The sequence below is a fragment of the Armigeres subalbatus genome, chromosome 3 (assembly GCF_024139115.2).
Source record: "Armigeres subalbatus isolate Guangzhou_Male chromosome 3, GZ_Asu_2, whole genome shotgun sequence".
In the NCBI taxonomy this organism is placed as follows: Eukaryota; Metazoa; Arthropoda; class Insecta; order Diptera; family Culicidae; genus Armigeres; species Armigeres subalbatus.
In genome coordinates this window covers 130,058,784-130,073,657 of record NC_085141.1, presented here as the reverse complement: position 1 = coordinate 130,073,657, position 14,874 = coordinate 130,058,784, and the positions used below count along the sequence as shown (strand labels likewise).

Here is a 14,874-nt window from a genome sequence, read left to right as displayed (position 1 = left end):
GAAAATTATACAAACGAATGCAAATGACATTTTACAACACTGATTGTGACCACTATTTGAAGTGTTATTTGGACCTCACAAATGTGCTTTTCTGAGAAGCTGGAGGAAGCCTTCATCAGACAGAAGAGGGAAGGTAAGCGGATCGGTCATCAACACGTCGAAGACGAAGTACATGATAGGAAGAGGTTCAAGAGAAGACAATGTGAGCCACCCACCGCGAGTTTGCATCGGTGGTGACGAAATCGAGGTGGTAGAAGAATGTGTGTACTTGGGCTCACTGGTGACTGCCGAAAATGATACCAGCAGAGAAATTCGGAGACGCATAGTGCCTGCAAATCGTACGTACTTTGGACTCCGCAAGATGCTCCGATCGAATAGAGTTCGCCGCCGTACCAAACTGACAATCTACAAAACGCCAAACGTGTCACCAAGAAAGACGCCATCATCGTTACGTGGAATGATATGGATTTTCCGAATGCTGTATAAATATGTGTAAAGATAGGATAACTGAAGACCGAATTATATTTATTTTTATTATATTCAGTGAGTCAGCATGTTACACCACATCTGTTGGGGGTAAATTGCACGACGTAAAAAAATCAGTTTTGCTCCGTTTTGGAATACCTCTGATACTTCGGACAAATAGCTTTCTCTTGTTATGGTTGCATAATGTATTCAGAGTAAAATTTCAAATCGAAATATAATTCCTAGGTTAGTCTTATCAGTATTGCATAACTAAGAAAATCAAGAGAAATATAGAGGGACTATGGTTTTTTCACCTAACCCAAATATTATCAAAGAGTCCGCAATATTGACTAGTCTATTGATGATCAGCTTTGCCACACTATTCAACTATATATGAAATAATAACCTTTTCAAAGTTTTTATACTTTTGTGTGGATCAATCTATAAATGGATTGCATATTTATTGAGCTCTTCCTCAGCTAATAATTGCGATGTTTCTTTGCAATGACACACTTTGTGCAATCCCATTATGCCATAAAATATTAAGTTATTTTCCAGCTCATAAATTTCGCAAACCGCACCGGGAATTGAACCCAACCTGCTGGAAGTATCTTTCCGCTGAGTGACCGAAGACTCAAAGATACAATTCATGTCATGTTTAACCATCATCACTAAAATGTTTGGTCCACTTTGATTATATCAACAGTTTATCAAAAATAATCGATTTTATTTTTAATTTTACTGTCACTCCATTCCCATTCAGCATATGCAAAGCTTATTGTTCGGTCGCTTGGCCCTCTTTGCGAAGTCAAGATCATCTCATTTCACTTCTCATCTGCGGTTCCCACCCGCTGTTGCTGCTATAGCGCTACATGAGATGACGTTGGCGTCACAGTTCGTATACCGACCGAACCTCTCTGCTGCTAGCTGCCCAAAATAAACATTTTCACGCAAATCAAAACTATTGTTGTTTTCACCCGCTTTTCTAGGTCACTAGTGCAATGGTTTTGTCTAATGAGTCTTGATTACTTTTCATTGCGCGAATCAGATCTGCCAGTGCCAGACAGCCAGTGGGAAAACTGCCGACTGCCGTTGTTGGGTAGGAAGGAGCTTAGTAAGTGAATAAATTTCCTACTCGGTTGCCATCGGGCAGTATGGGCGAGTCCGAGTGCGGACCGCAGTCAGTCAGTAGGTAAAATGTGCCCACCATGTAGTTCGTAAAATCATTCATTATTCGTCGCTGTTTACACGGCTGTGACTAATTTGTGGTGACCACAGAGCGGCACGGCTGGAACGTTGGGACTTTGCAGGGCCTGGAGCTTAGCATTTATTGAAACCGTAACATTACGGTAAATCACATTTATGCATCATTTTATGTGACGCCTTGAGCGGGACTAAATGGAATAAAAATGCGGAAATAGACGGAAAATGAATGCCTGAATGCAGAGTGATAATCATTTTATGCTCGTTCCAGTGTTTATAGTTCGGGAGTGGTCTGGGGCCGTAACCAATGGGCCTAATTGAGGGATGAAGTTATCGTTAAATTTATGATTTCATTAGTTTCCCAGGATGCATTGGCTGCAAGGGGTTCCATTATTACCCATAAACTCGCATGCAACCCAGAACAGTGAATGCCTTTTAGTATTCAGTTGTTTATATACCTAAGCTTCGGAAATACTATAGCATTAGTTACGATTCGTAGTTTTGTCGTTAGCGATAATCCATTACTTGACGAGATTCGCCGAATCAGTAACACCCTCATATATAGAATACTATTGAATATTAACGATGATACACGTTGGGTCATCATTAGTCTTCCGTTGGAGATGCGAATGTGACCATGGTAGACCTTACTCCGTATCACGTCACTACCGGTAATACCCGTTGGAGAAAAAAGCACATTGACATTGTCCAGCAGGCCGAGAAAATTGTTAACCTTGTTTTCGGCTCACAGTTCCAAACAAACTAGCTATCGTACAGTACTCGAGCTTGAGTCTATTGCACATAAAAATAAAGCTGATCTTGCATTGTTGTGCCAAGGGGTTTCCTAACTTAGTGTTCTCAAACAATTACGTGGATGAGCAGCTGTTCGATTTATGGCTTTTTGTATTCCCCTTGAGATGAGCGATGGTGCGAATCTGTCATAATACGTAACCAAAAGGCTTTGTTATTATACAAACTAAATTATTGCGATCAATGATACAAGTTGGGAAAAAATAGCTATTTGTTATTCTGATTTTGACCTGGAATTCTCAATCATGGTCTCAATATTTTTTTAATTAGTAATCTGCAAATTTCAGAAGTTGGATGTTTGAATATGTTGTACGGTGCACTTCAGAGCGATGTGTTTTCTACAATTTTGTCTGACAGTTTGTTGAAAATCTAAAAATTACAGAGTGAGTTTTCTTATACTAAATGAGAATGAAATTTCAAATATTTAGTATAAATTAATATAGGATGCCGGTACCAATAGTGGAGGTATTATTAGATCCTCAAGACAAAATATTTTTTTCAAATCGATAATTGTGGGAAATTTGCAGTTTTAAAATCTAGGCCAATAGATAAACTAAAAAATTTGCAAATAAAAATAAAATTGGTGTTCTTAAACATCAACAACTACCATTGCTTGCACCACTAATGGGTACACTGTTCCATTAGTGGCGGTAAATATTAATTTTGGTTCTCATGGTGGTGCTATCCATTGATTTCTTATGAGACTCGCTACTATTATAGTTGTACCACTATAGGTGCAAAGGAGTCAATTTTAATAAGGAAAATCATTGTTTTAAATAGTTCTTCAAGAAAAATCATAGGATAAGTTGCATTTAACAAAGGGGCCCTCCTTAGCCGTGCGGTAAGACGCGCGGCTTCAAAGCAAGACCATGCTGAGGGTGGCTGGGTTCGATTCTCGGTGCCGGTCTAGGCAATTTTCGGTTTGGAAATTGTTTCGACTTCCCTGGGCAAAAAGTATCATCGTGCTAGCCTCATGATATACGAATGCAAAAATGGTAACCTGGCTAAGAAAACTTGTAGTTAATAACTGTGGAAGTGCTTAATGAACACTAAGCTGCAAGGCGGCTCTGTCCCCCCACACTGTAATGCCAAGAAGAAGAAGAAGAAGAAGAAGTTGCATTTAACAGGATATTTAAAGCACGATGCATCAACTGAAACCATCAGTGCATAATTATGAAAAATCTCATTAAAACACCACTATTGGTGCTACCTCCACTATGGGTACGGTTACCCTAGCTAGAGCTATAACTCTGTAAATAGTAAAATTTAAAAAACGAAGTAATAAACAAAGAGGCAGAAAAAACATCGCGTCTGAGATCCACCATGCAACACATTTTAAAATTTAGCCTCTGAAATAAGTTATTGACAAACTACTAAATGATCGAACCCAAATTACCAAATGATCAAAACTTTCCTTTTATTTTATTTATTTATTTTATTTATTTTAACAATGAACAAATCCAGACGCCAAATAAAATTAATTGAAATAATATCTATAATCAATCGCTTTTACCTCAAACCGAATATTTTCTCATCCTATTTAGAGAAATAAATAGAATCTTTCCATTAGCGTGGTGCTTGCCATTAGAAACGAGCTTTCCCATGGTACGAGCGTTGAGGCAAAATCAAGTATCGTTCCGCGCAGCACACGTTGATCATGAAGATAAATAGCAATCAGCTAATTGTTTCCATTTCTTCTCCTTCGGCATATGCCCCTTCGCAGGAGGAAACCTTCCGGTTTATCGGCTCGGTCATCTACCAGAAGAGAGCAGAGAGCACAGCGGCAGCGCAGCGGGGGAGTCTATTGTTGTGCCCTGATTTAAGTTCCCGCTAAGCCGATTCGATACAGATGTTGATGGAAATTATCGGCTCGCCTGACCCACTACTCGCGCAGCTCCTCACATAACCGTAACCTCGCAGTGGCAGCAGGAAAAACAACAACCACATACTAACAGGGGTGCATCCAGGTAAAAATTCTGTTATACAGTTTACAAAATGACACTGCATGTTAGAGCAAATGGCAAAGAATAGATAACATTGATGAAATTTATTGATAAAAATCAATTATAAACATTACGTTAAATCATAATATAAAAATCAATTATAAACATTATAAACGAATTTTCTTGGCAGCCGTTACATCATATGCGTAACTCAACAAATATACGCCACTTATACAACTAAGCAGCGAACGGCAGATGTTAGTACAGTTCTGCATAAGAACCTTACAGAAACCGTATAAAATTTTGGCATATACAATTTCGGAAGATTTCAATACAACCTTTGAAAGATTTCAACTATTTGATTACAGTATCTGTATAAAAAGCTTACATTTGCTGTATTAAAACCTTGCAGAATTATGTAGGGTAAGTATACCGGTTTTAGCCACTTTAGTGCCTATTTTGACCAACCATTGGCCAAATTACGAGCCATGGCCAAAACCGGTACAATTCCCCTATGCCAAGATATTTCATTTTCATTTTCATTTTGCAGCGTTTGGTGGGGCAATGAGAGCGCAAGTCAATCCAAAGCCGATAATAGAGAGGGTAATGGCAGAAGAGTCCTTGCAGACCACTTGAACGCCATGGGGTAGGATAAGGATGGGGTGAGGTTCGGATTTGGAATCGACTCGACACTAATGCAAAATGTGATTGAATGCAAACTAGTCAATGATCAAAGGCTAAAATGATAATTTCTAGTACAACGTTTTTCTAGTTTTTAAAAAGCAATGTTTAAAATGCAATGTCTTCTTCTTTTGCCTTGGAAGCACCTGATGTGGTTTGAAAGGTCACTTAGTCATTATTCCAATAATAAGTTATTTAATTTGTTAGCTTTTTGTGACCACATTGAAAAAATAAATAATATTGCGTATTAGTGTTCTATTTTATAACTTTTATTTATGCAGAATGAAAATTAATTAACTTTGTTTGTTCTGGGTGTTGGTTATGTGTTCGTCAAATCACTTTGTTTACCTAAGTAATTGTTTCGTCAATGTTCTTAAGCTGTGTCGATTTTTTTTTGTCAAGGTTGCCTTTAACTTTAAACTGTTCTAACAAGTAGCTTTATGGCAAACTAAAGCTTCATCACGCCTATTGCCTATCTATTTGTAAAAATTATCGAGAATGAAGCCGTTATACACACCAAATTTTCTTTTCATGATCCAGCAAAACGATTTACTGGACAGAACCACACAAAAGAACATGAAGAATCTCTAAAGACTCTTGTTGAAACTTATAATAAACTGTTAACTGACTGTACTAGCATTAGCATTAGCATTAGCATTGAGCATTTCGCACAAATTCGTAGGTGGTACAAGCCAAGACTATTGTACGAGAGTAACATCACTTTCATCCGTTACCACAGATATTGATTTGGGACTAATCACTATCTCTTAGATGAAAGCAATGCACCTTCCAATAGTCGAGATCTGTCCTGGCCACGTCCTTGCGAATGCTGAGGAAGGGGGAGGATGGTTAGTTGGACACCTACTTAAGAAAGATGCAGAGAACTCTACGACCTCTCATAGGTGCCACGGGAGGTTTTGGGATTGTGTGGAAGGTTATAACAGTAGGAATCGTTTTGGTAGAACGTGAAACACAGAGAGAACTTAGATAGAATTACAAAGTAGGAAAGGGACGAGCCTGGAATTGAACCCATGACCTCCTGCTTACAAGGCAGAAGCGGTAGCCACTAGACCACCGAGCTCGTCTAACTGTTAACTGACTGTACTAGATCATTTATTAAAACTGTTAGGATTAAAGGAGAATATTGTCCGTGGATGACTTACAACCACAGAGAAACAGACGTCTTACTCAACACATGTTCCATCGTTCACTTTTTTAACGGTTTATTTAATTTTTTGTAAGTGGTCAATCGGCCACCGATGGCGCTTCCATCGACTTTGCTTATGTTTTGTTATATGTTTTGTTATATTTTGTTCTAAGTGAGACGTCTGTTTCTCTGTGTTACAACCTTTGGCGGTTAATACAAATAAAAAACAACTATCTTGAGAGAGTCAAGCGTTATCCTAACGACATGCAAATTGCTGCATTGTTGGATCATGTTTCAAAGAAAGTAAAAACAGCTAAAGCCCAAGGAAAAAAAATATTATGAAAACATATTAAAAAGCTCTAACCACTCTAATGTGTGGAAAAAGTTAAAAGAAATTTTTGGTCGTACCAAAGCTACAGAAAAAATTAGACTTCGGAATAGTCATAACGTTGAAGGCTCTGATTTAGAGACAGCTGATGTATTTAATAGCTTTTTCTCTACCATTGGTATTAAATTAGCTAATAAAATTCCAAGCAATAACTTTGATTTTTTGAAACCTGTCAAACGTGTTGAAAGTTCTATTTTTCTGAGACCTGCTAGTGTAAATGAAGTTTACGTAATCATCAGTCAGCTCGACGTAAATAAAAGTAAAGGGTACGATAATATACCGGCAGATCTGATGAAGGCTAATGTGGGACCATTTTCACAAATTATCGCTGATCTCTTTAATAGGATGATCATAAACGGATCCTATCCGAATATTCTAAAAATAGCTAAAGTCACTCCGGTATTTAAATCTGGTGACTCGTCTGATCCTTCAAACTACCGTCCAATTTCAACTTTGTCGATTATCAACAAAGTTTTTGAAAAGCTTTTGACTAGCCGAATTATGAAATTCTTGTGTGATAAAGATGTTCTGTACAAATATCAATACGGTTTTCGTGAAGGCTGTGGAACAGCAACTGCTATCACCGAGCTCTTTGATGCGTTGACTGGTGAAATTGATCGGAAAAAGATTGTGGGCGGATTATTCATTGATTTAAAGAAAGCGTTTGACACTATAGACCACAAAATTTTATTAGATAAACTTGATCGTTATGGAATAAGAGGTGTTGCCAACGATTTGATCAAGAGTTATCTATCAGATAGGAAGCAGTTTGTTGTAATAAATGGTGTTCGCAGTAGTTTACGATCAATTGAAATAGGAGTCCCTCAGGGCAGTAATATAGGACCCCTACTTTTCTTGATATTTATCAACGATTTGGGTAATTTAAAACTTCGTGGAATTCCTCGACTTTTTGCTGATGACACGGCATTGTTTTACCCTCATCACAATGTGGAATCAATAGTGGAAGACATTAAATCAGACCTGAGGAGTCTCATAGAGTATTTTAATGGTAATATGCTTTCTTTGAATTTGACAAAGACAATGTACATGGTTTTCCACTCACCACGGAAAAAAATATTGCCGCATTCTGATCCATGCATCGGAAATTTGTGTATAGAAAAAGTTTAATCCTTTCAATACTTGGGGCTTCACTTAGACCCTTGCCTTTCATGGGACAAGCACATACAACATGTAGCATGTAAAGTATCTTCACTATGTGGACTTATGAGAAGAGTTCGCTCTTTTGTGCCTCCTGAAGCCCTGTTGCGATTTTATTATGCGTGCATTCATTCTATACTGCAATATCTCATTATTGTTTGGGGTCATGCTGCTAAGTCAAAACTTAAAAAGATTCAAACATTACAAAACAGATGTGTGAAAGTGATTTTTAACTTGCCTCCATTATCTTCTACCGTTTCGCTTTATACTAGTCTACGGCACAGAATTGTTCCTATCATCGGATTACGTTATTCTCAAACGATCATATTTGTGCATAACGCTTTATACAACTCGAAGTTTCATCACAATATCGTATTTTCGACAAGAGACAGCTTTCAGGGCACTAGAAATGCTAATGGGCTATTGAGAAGCAATGCTTCCACGAACATAGGTCTTGTGCGCATCACATACCACGGTCCATCCAAATATAATGCACTTCCAACAGATTTGAAATCAATAACAAATAACACCATTTTTAAAAATAAGTTGAAGCAGTATGTAATTAGGAATGTAAACGAATTTCTTTTCTAATCGTGTCGACGTTTGCGAATGCGGGTTTTTCTAGCACTTGCTAGTTTTTTCCCTGCATCTTATGTTAATTGTAGTTTAATAGTATAATTAAATAAAGCCACATCGTTATCACTTTGTTGTAACATAATTTTTGATTTTGTTCCGGGAATCCCTTCAAAGGAGCTAAGTTCCACTGGGATTCACCTTAATTCATGATAGTAGTTTCTACCCCGCGTTTTAATTACCAGGGGGCTCAAAATGTGAGCTCTTTGGTATGGGGGTCAGAGGAGGGTATTAAAAAAAAAAAAAAAAAAAAAAAAAAAAAACTCTTTTCATGATCCAGCAAAACGATTTACTGGACAGTAACCAGCAATACAATGTTTTGCTGATATTCAGCATTTCTAATAACGTTTTTCTGTAATACAGAATTATACTTTACTGAACGCAAGTCGGCAAACTTATTTAGCTGATTACCAGCACTTAGTTTGACAGTTTTATTGGAATCTTGCAATGAACCTCACAAAAAGCTGAAAACCAGTAAAAAATATTACTGAAATTAGTTCAGCATTTTTTATTTTGCTGAAAACCAGCAAAGTCACTGGCCTGCCAAATGAAACGTCAATTTATATATTATACTCTGAATCTCAAGTTTCTTTCGAATCGTACGGAACTCCTCAAGTTCCCTTTCAGCAATGTTTTGAACTTAATTTTAAAATTAAAAAAACACTTTAATAAAGGAAAGAAAAAAGAAAAAAAATGAATGATAGAAAAATCATAAATTAATATACTTGAGCACAAGTTATGGCCTTTTGATCATTTTAGTGCTTCGCTACTGGCTGTGACGATGACTGTGGCTAATGGAAAGAATGGTAAAGATTCAAAAGAATTGAAAATGCAGGCAGAGATGGTAGCTGCTGTTCACCAAACGAAACATCTCAGGGAACATCCATAAATTACATAACGCTTAGAGGAGTGAGGGGGCTGCCTGAGGTGTGAAAATCAGTACCAAAATTCTACATAATTTATACAAAAAGTGTAACTGGGGAGAGGAACGATCATACATGATCGTTCAGGTGTAACGTAATTAATGGATGGATGGACAAAACAAACCATGTGCTCCTTGATGGCAGAGAAATCGCGTGCGTTAGTGTGAGAAAGAAACATCATATATGGAATTGAAACCAGAGTGAGGAGGAGGATCTGTTGTTTATGTCCATGGTGGGTGGTGGCGCCTAAAATTTTGACAGCTTCTTGATGAGAGAAATTATGCGATGCCAGCGCCTCCACGAGATTGCCACTTGTGTTGCACGTCCGTTAAAAACCTTACACACGATTGGGAACGGACTTGTATGTCTGTTCTCTGTGACTTTAACTAAAACCTCCAAGAATAGTTGAAATATTTGCTTCAAGTTCAAAAACAAGCCTCCCGGAATACAAAATAAAATCTACTAACGTTTTCAAGGGGTCCGCGACGTTAGGCATAAAGACGTTAGGCATAAGTGCGTTAGTCATAATGGACGTTAGGCATAACGAACGTTAGGCATAATGTACGTTAGGCATAATGGACGATAGGCATAATTCTGCCTTCTTTATATCATGGGCTGTTCTTTGGGTAATTTTATGCCTAACGTCCATTATGCCTAACGTGCATTATGCCTAACGTATATTATGCCTAACGTCCGTTATGCCTAACGTCCATTATGCCTAACGTCCTTTATGCCTAACGTCCATTATGCCTAACGTCCATTATGCCTAACGTCCATTATGCCTAACATCCATTATGCCTAACGTTCATTATGCCTAACGTCCATTATGCCTAACGTACTTATGTCTAACGTCTTGTCTTTATGCCAAATGTACTTATGCCTAACGGAGTATACCCTTTTCAAGGGCACACCACTTATTACGGAAGCAACGTACAAGTGTCATTTATATTATTTCAGCGTTGCTGAAATCGCATCGCAGCATGCGTAAAATAATGAGAATGGCAGTTTTCCGTTGCTTCCGTGTTGAGTGAAGGGCTCTTAAACACGTGAGTGAATTTTGTTTTGGGTTCCGGGAGGCTTTTCATTAAGGAACGAAATTCTATAGTTTCCATGACTGCAAAAAATTTCTCATAATTATAACTTCTCATGATAATGATAATGATCATCCCACCCCTTTGTTATCTTCTCCTTAGGTAGAGAATGTGTGTACCAAAATTTTGTTGAAATCGGTCCAGGGGTTCAGAAGATACACTGAATTGCTCGTTTTCTGAATAATACCCCTCCCTCTAGACCCCTCCCCCCTTTCCAAATTACCCTTCTATATGATCAGCTCCTCTTAGTGAATGTGTGTATATAATTTGGTTGAAATCGGTACCGGGGTTGGGAGTTGCACTGAATTGCTCGATTTCAAAAGACAACCCCTCCCCCATACCCTCTCCTTTTTTTAAAGGACCACCCCACCCTCTTTCTGAACTTTTCTTTAGGATAGTGAATGTGTGTACCAAATTTGGATGAAATCGGTCCAGGGGTTCAGAATTTACTCTGAATTGACCGTTTTCTGAACAATACCCCTCCCTCCAGATCCCTCATTCCAGACCCCTCCCCCTTTCCCAAATTACCCTCTAATACGATTGTCTCCTCATAGTGAATATGTGTACAAAATTTGGTTGAAATCAGTCCTGGGAGTTGAGAGTTACACAGAATTGTTCGTTCTCTGAGTAATTCTCGCTTTTGAGCCCTTCAAATAAAATGCTGTTGTAGATATGCTTTTCATTTTTTAAACATATTTTGTTCAGAATAGTGTATGAAATCATGAAACTGACGTCGTAGTATCGTATTAACCATAAAAATAATGTTCTTTGGTCAGATGGGCCTTAAAAATAATTTGGTAAATCGTACATAACTTTTGATAGAAAAAACATACACCTGAAATTTTTGGACACAGTGCACAATATTAGCTAAGCTTTCCATCGATGTAGTGATATTCAAAATCGGTGGTTGCTAACTAGGCGAAAAAATAGTTTAAGATAAATAATGCGAAATTTCTAGAAATATTTGAGAGTTTTCCTCAAAATAAAAACAAATTAGCACTTTTAAAAGCAAAAATTGCAAATATAAAAAAAAAAATTATTTAGAATTAAAAATGCTCCACGAAAAAAAGCTAAATTTCCATAAATATTAGTAATAAGGCCGATACAAATATTTAAAATCTATTTTGTCCTCCTCCTACTCGGATTTTTTTGCCAAAAAATAATGTTTTGAGGGGGCAACAGAATAAAATTCGGATAATTTTGAGGTTTTCCAAACTTTCTTTAACAAATCCGAGGAGTTTTTTTATTTTTTTCATTTTAATATTTATTTTTTATTATTCCCCTTCTTAACCCTTTGGAGACCAGTAGGACAAGATGTTAATTAAATATTTGTAACGGCCTAAATAAAAACAAAATTTTCATCAAAATAATTTTTTTTTTCATAAAAAAAGAAAATATTCCAATTTCAATAAAAAAAATTATAAAAAGCAATAAAACTGAGTTTTGTGAAAAATTCTTGATTGTTTATGGGAAATTTTGCATTATTTGTGGGAATTATATATTTATTTAATGCTCATACACAGATTTATTTGTTGGCAATTTCTTATTTTTTATTGGAAACTAGCAAAAAATACCCAGCTTTGCCCGGGTGTTTGTGATACAAATGTCAAATCCTGAACTTTTTGCACAACCGCACTCTAGATCAGTTTTAGTGCTACTGGTTTGTTTCACTCAACCACTGACGACGCAAAGTTGTATTCTACTGATTTTCTACCTTAGAGTAAAGTCAGGAGTGATTCAGTTTCATTCCAAATTTTCGACCACTATTCTAGTTTGAATCTGGAGCCAAATAGAACAAACTCGCTGGTTTCCCTAGCAGTGTTCTATTCATGTTTTTCAAATTTTCGATTAAATTAAATCTCGCTTAACTTTTCAAAAGGACCTAAGTAACATTTTTTCAATAATTAATTTGAATGGCGCAATCAACAGAACAACATGAAAGCTTTTGATTGCAGTACTCAAATTAATTCATGAAAAAAATGTTACTTAGGTCCTTTTGAAAAGTTGAGCGAGAAATCATCATGTTGGCTCTAAGAAAGGCGCCGTAATTACAAAGTGAATTGATCCGTAGATAAAATGACGCATTCATACACCAAAACAATTGGAAAATATTTGAATCTTGTGATTCAATCGTGGTTCAAATCTGCAGAAAATAGAACGGAGCGTTATACTAGTTTTATTTTTTTGACATTTGACTGGTATGAAAAAAATGAGGCTAGAACAGCTGCTGGGAAAATGAATGTTTCAGATTCATATTCAAACTGACAGCCCCAAACGATTTGAATCACTGCTGATTTTACTCTTAGCCCGTTAAATTAACCACCTTTTTTTACATACAAACCTTTCAGATCTCAAGACGAATCGATTATGGAATGAAATCTCAACTCATTTTTATTATATAGACTAGCGAAAGATACCCAGCTTTGCCCGGGTGTTGCAAATTTTATAATGAACTATTTGCAGCACCGCACTCTAGATCAATTTCCGAGCGATTGTTTTGTTTTCCTCAACAACCAACCCAAAATTGTATTCTAATGATTTTTTTTTCATTTCCCCGGTAAATTAACCAACTTTTTGTGTATACAAACCTTGCGGATCCCAAAACGAATCGATTTGGGAAGAAATCTTACAAATCGGTCAACCTATTCGCCAGTTAAATCATCAGGAAGGAAATCTTAACTTATTTTTATTATATAGAGAAGATTTTCAATTTTTTATGGGTTGCTTTTATTCTATTCTACTTCTTGGACCATAAAATCTATACAGTCAAACGTTTATGTATACATAAAAATGATTTTCTGTCTGTCTGACCCTTATAGAGTTGGAAACTGTTGAACCGATCAGCGTGAAAATTTGTATACAGAGGTTTTTTGGGGCCAGGGAAAATTCTGAAGACGGTTCGAGACCCGGGACAGCAGGGAACATGTCCAAGGTCTTGACGATTCCTCCCCCGACCATCTGCGAGTTGTGGTGCCTGCCTAGGATGTGGTGGGATTTGACGGTGGACTCTGTCAAACTCCTATAAAAAGCTGCATATATCCGCAAGTAGGCTCCACCAACGCAACCGTGTGCCGCTCAAAGCGCACAAGCCCAAGTCCTGGTGTTAGGTGGGACGCTAAACAGACATGACACGTCGGCCCTCCGACGAGATAGGAAGTTTGCGCAGGCCCAATAAGCCGCCTTTAAAAACAACCATTACGAAAGACATAGAAGATATTACGACCTAGGCGACGAATAAAGGATCACGATTGGAAGCTTGGAACATGGAACTGCAAGTCGCTAGGTTCTACCGCAGGAGTGGATGGAAGGTATCGTGTGTCCCTAACACCAATTGCAAGAAAGTTTGTGGGGCAGTACCAGGCGGGATTTCTAGGTGAACGCTCTACCACAGATCAGGTGGTCGCCACTCGCCATACGTCAGGTATTGCAGAAATGCCGCGAATACAACGTGCCCACACATCATCTATTTATCGAATTCAAAGTCACATATGATACAATCGATAGGGACCAACTATGGCAGCTAATGCACGAAAACAAATATCCTGATAAACTGATACGGCTGAGAAAGGGGGCGATGGATGGATCGGGTGATGTTCGTAGTTCGAGTTTCAGGGGCCTTCTCGAGTCCCTACGAAACGCGCAAAGGGTTGCGGCAAGGTGACGGTCTTTCGTGTCTTCTATTAAACATCGCTTTGGAGAGAGTAATACGAAGGCCAGGGATTGACACGAGTGGTACGATTTTCAATAAGTCCGTCTAGTTATTTGGTTTCACCGACGACATTGGTATCATGGCATGTAACTTTCAGAGGATGGAGGAAGCCTGCATCAGACTGAAAAGCGAAACTAAACGGATTGGACTAGTCATCAACACGTCGAAGACGAAGTACATGATAGAAAAAGGCTCAAGAGAGGACAATGTAAGGCACCCACCACGAGTTTATATCGGTGGTGACGAAATCGAGGTGGTTGAAGAATTCGTGTACTTGGGCTTACTGGTGACCGCCGATAACGATACCAGCAGAGAAATTCGGAGATGCATCATGGCACGAAACTTAGGACTCCGCAAAACGCTCCAATCGAATAGAGTACGCCGCCGTATCAAACTGACTATCTACAAAACTCTTGTTAGACCAGTAGTTCTCTACGGACACGAGACCTGGACAATGCTCGTGGAGGACCAACGCGCGCTGGGAGTTTTAGAAAGGAAACCTCCGCAGACTGCGTAGTTGGCGAAGTACAGCCATGGACCGATCTGAATGGAGAAGACTTTTATGTATTGCACAGGCCACTCCGGCCTTAGTCTGGTAATAAATAAATGGTTCGAGACCCCCATCCCCTCTAGAAGCGGGGCTCCCATAAAAAATGAAACAGAATTTTGTACATAACTAAAAAAAATAAGCAATTGGAACCAAATTTGGCATGTGGATATCTT

General features: G+C 38.0%; 1 protein-coding gene across 7 annotated transcripts in view; it reads left to right on the top strand.

Annotated features, from left to right (window-relative positions):
* LOC134223623 (extracellular serine/threonine protein CG31145) overlaps positions 1-14,874 on the top strand; it is a 267,195-nt gene that overhangs the window by 224,665 nt on the left and 27,656 nt on the right. For 6 of the 7 annotated variants that reach the window (XR_009982640.1, XR_009982635.1, XR_009982636.1 and 3 more), the window contains one exon: positions 4,202-4,445. The gene's annotated coding sequence lies outside the window, so the exon portion shown is untranslated. The remainder of the gene's footprint in view (positions 1-4,201; positions 4,446-14,874) is intronic. The other variant, XR_009982637.1, reaches the window with a different exon arrangement.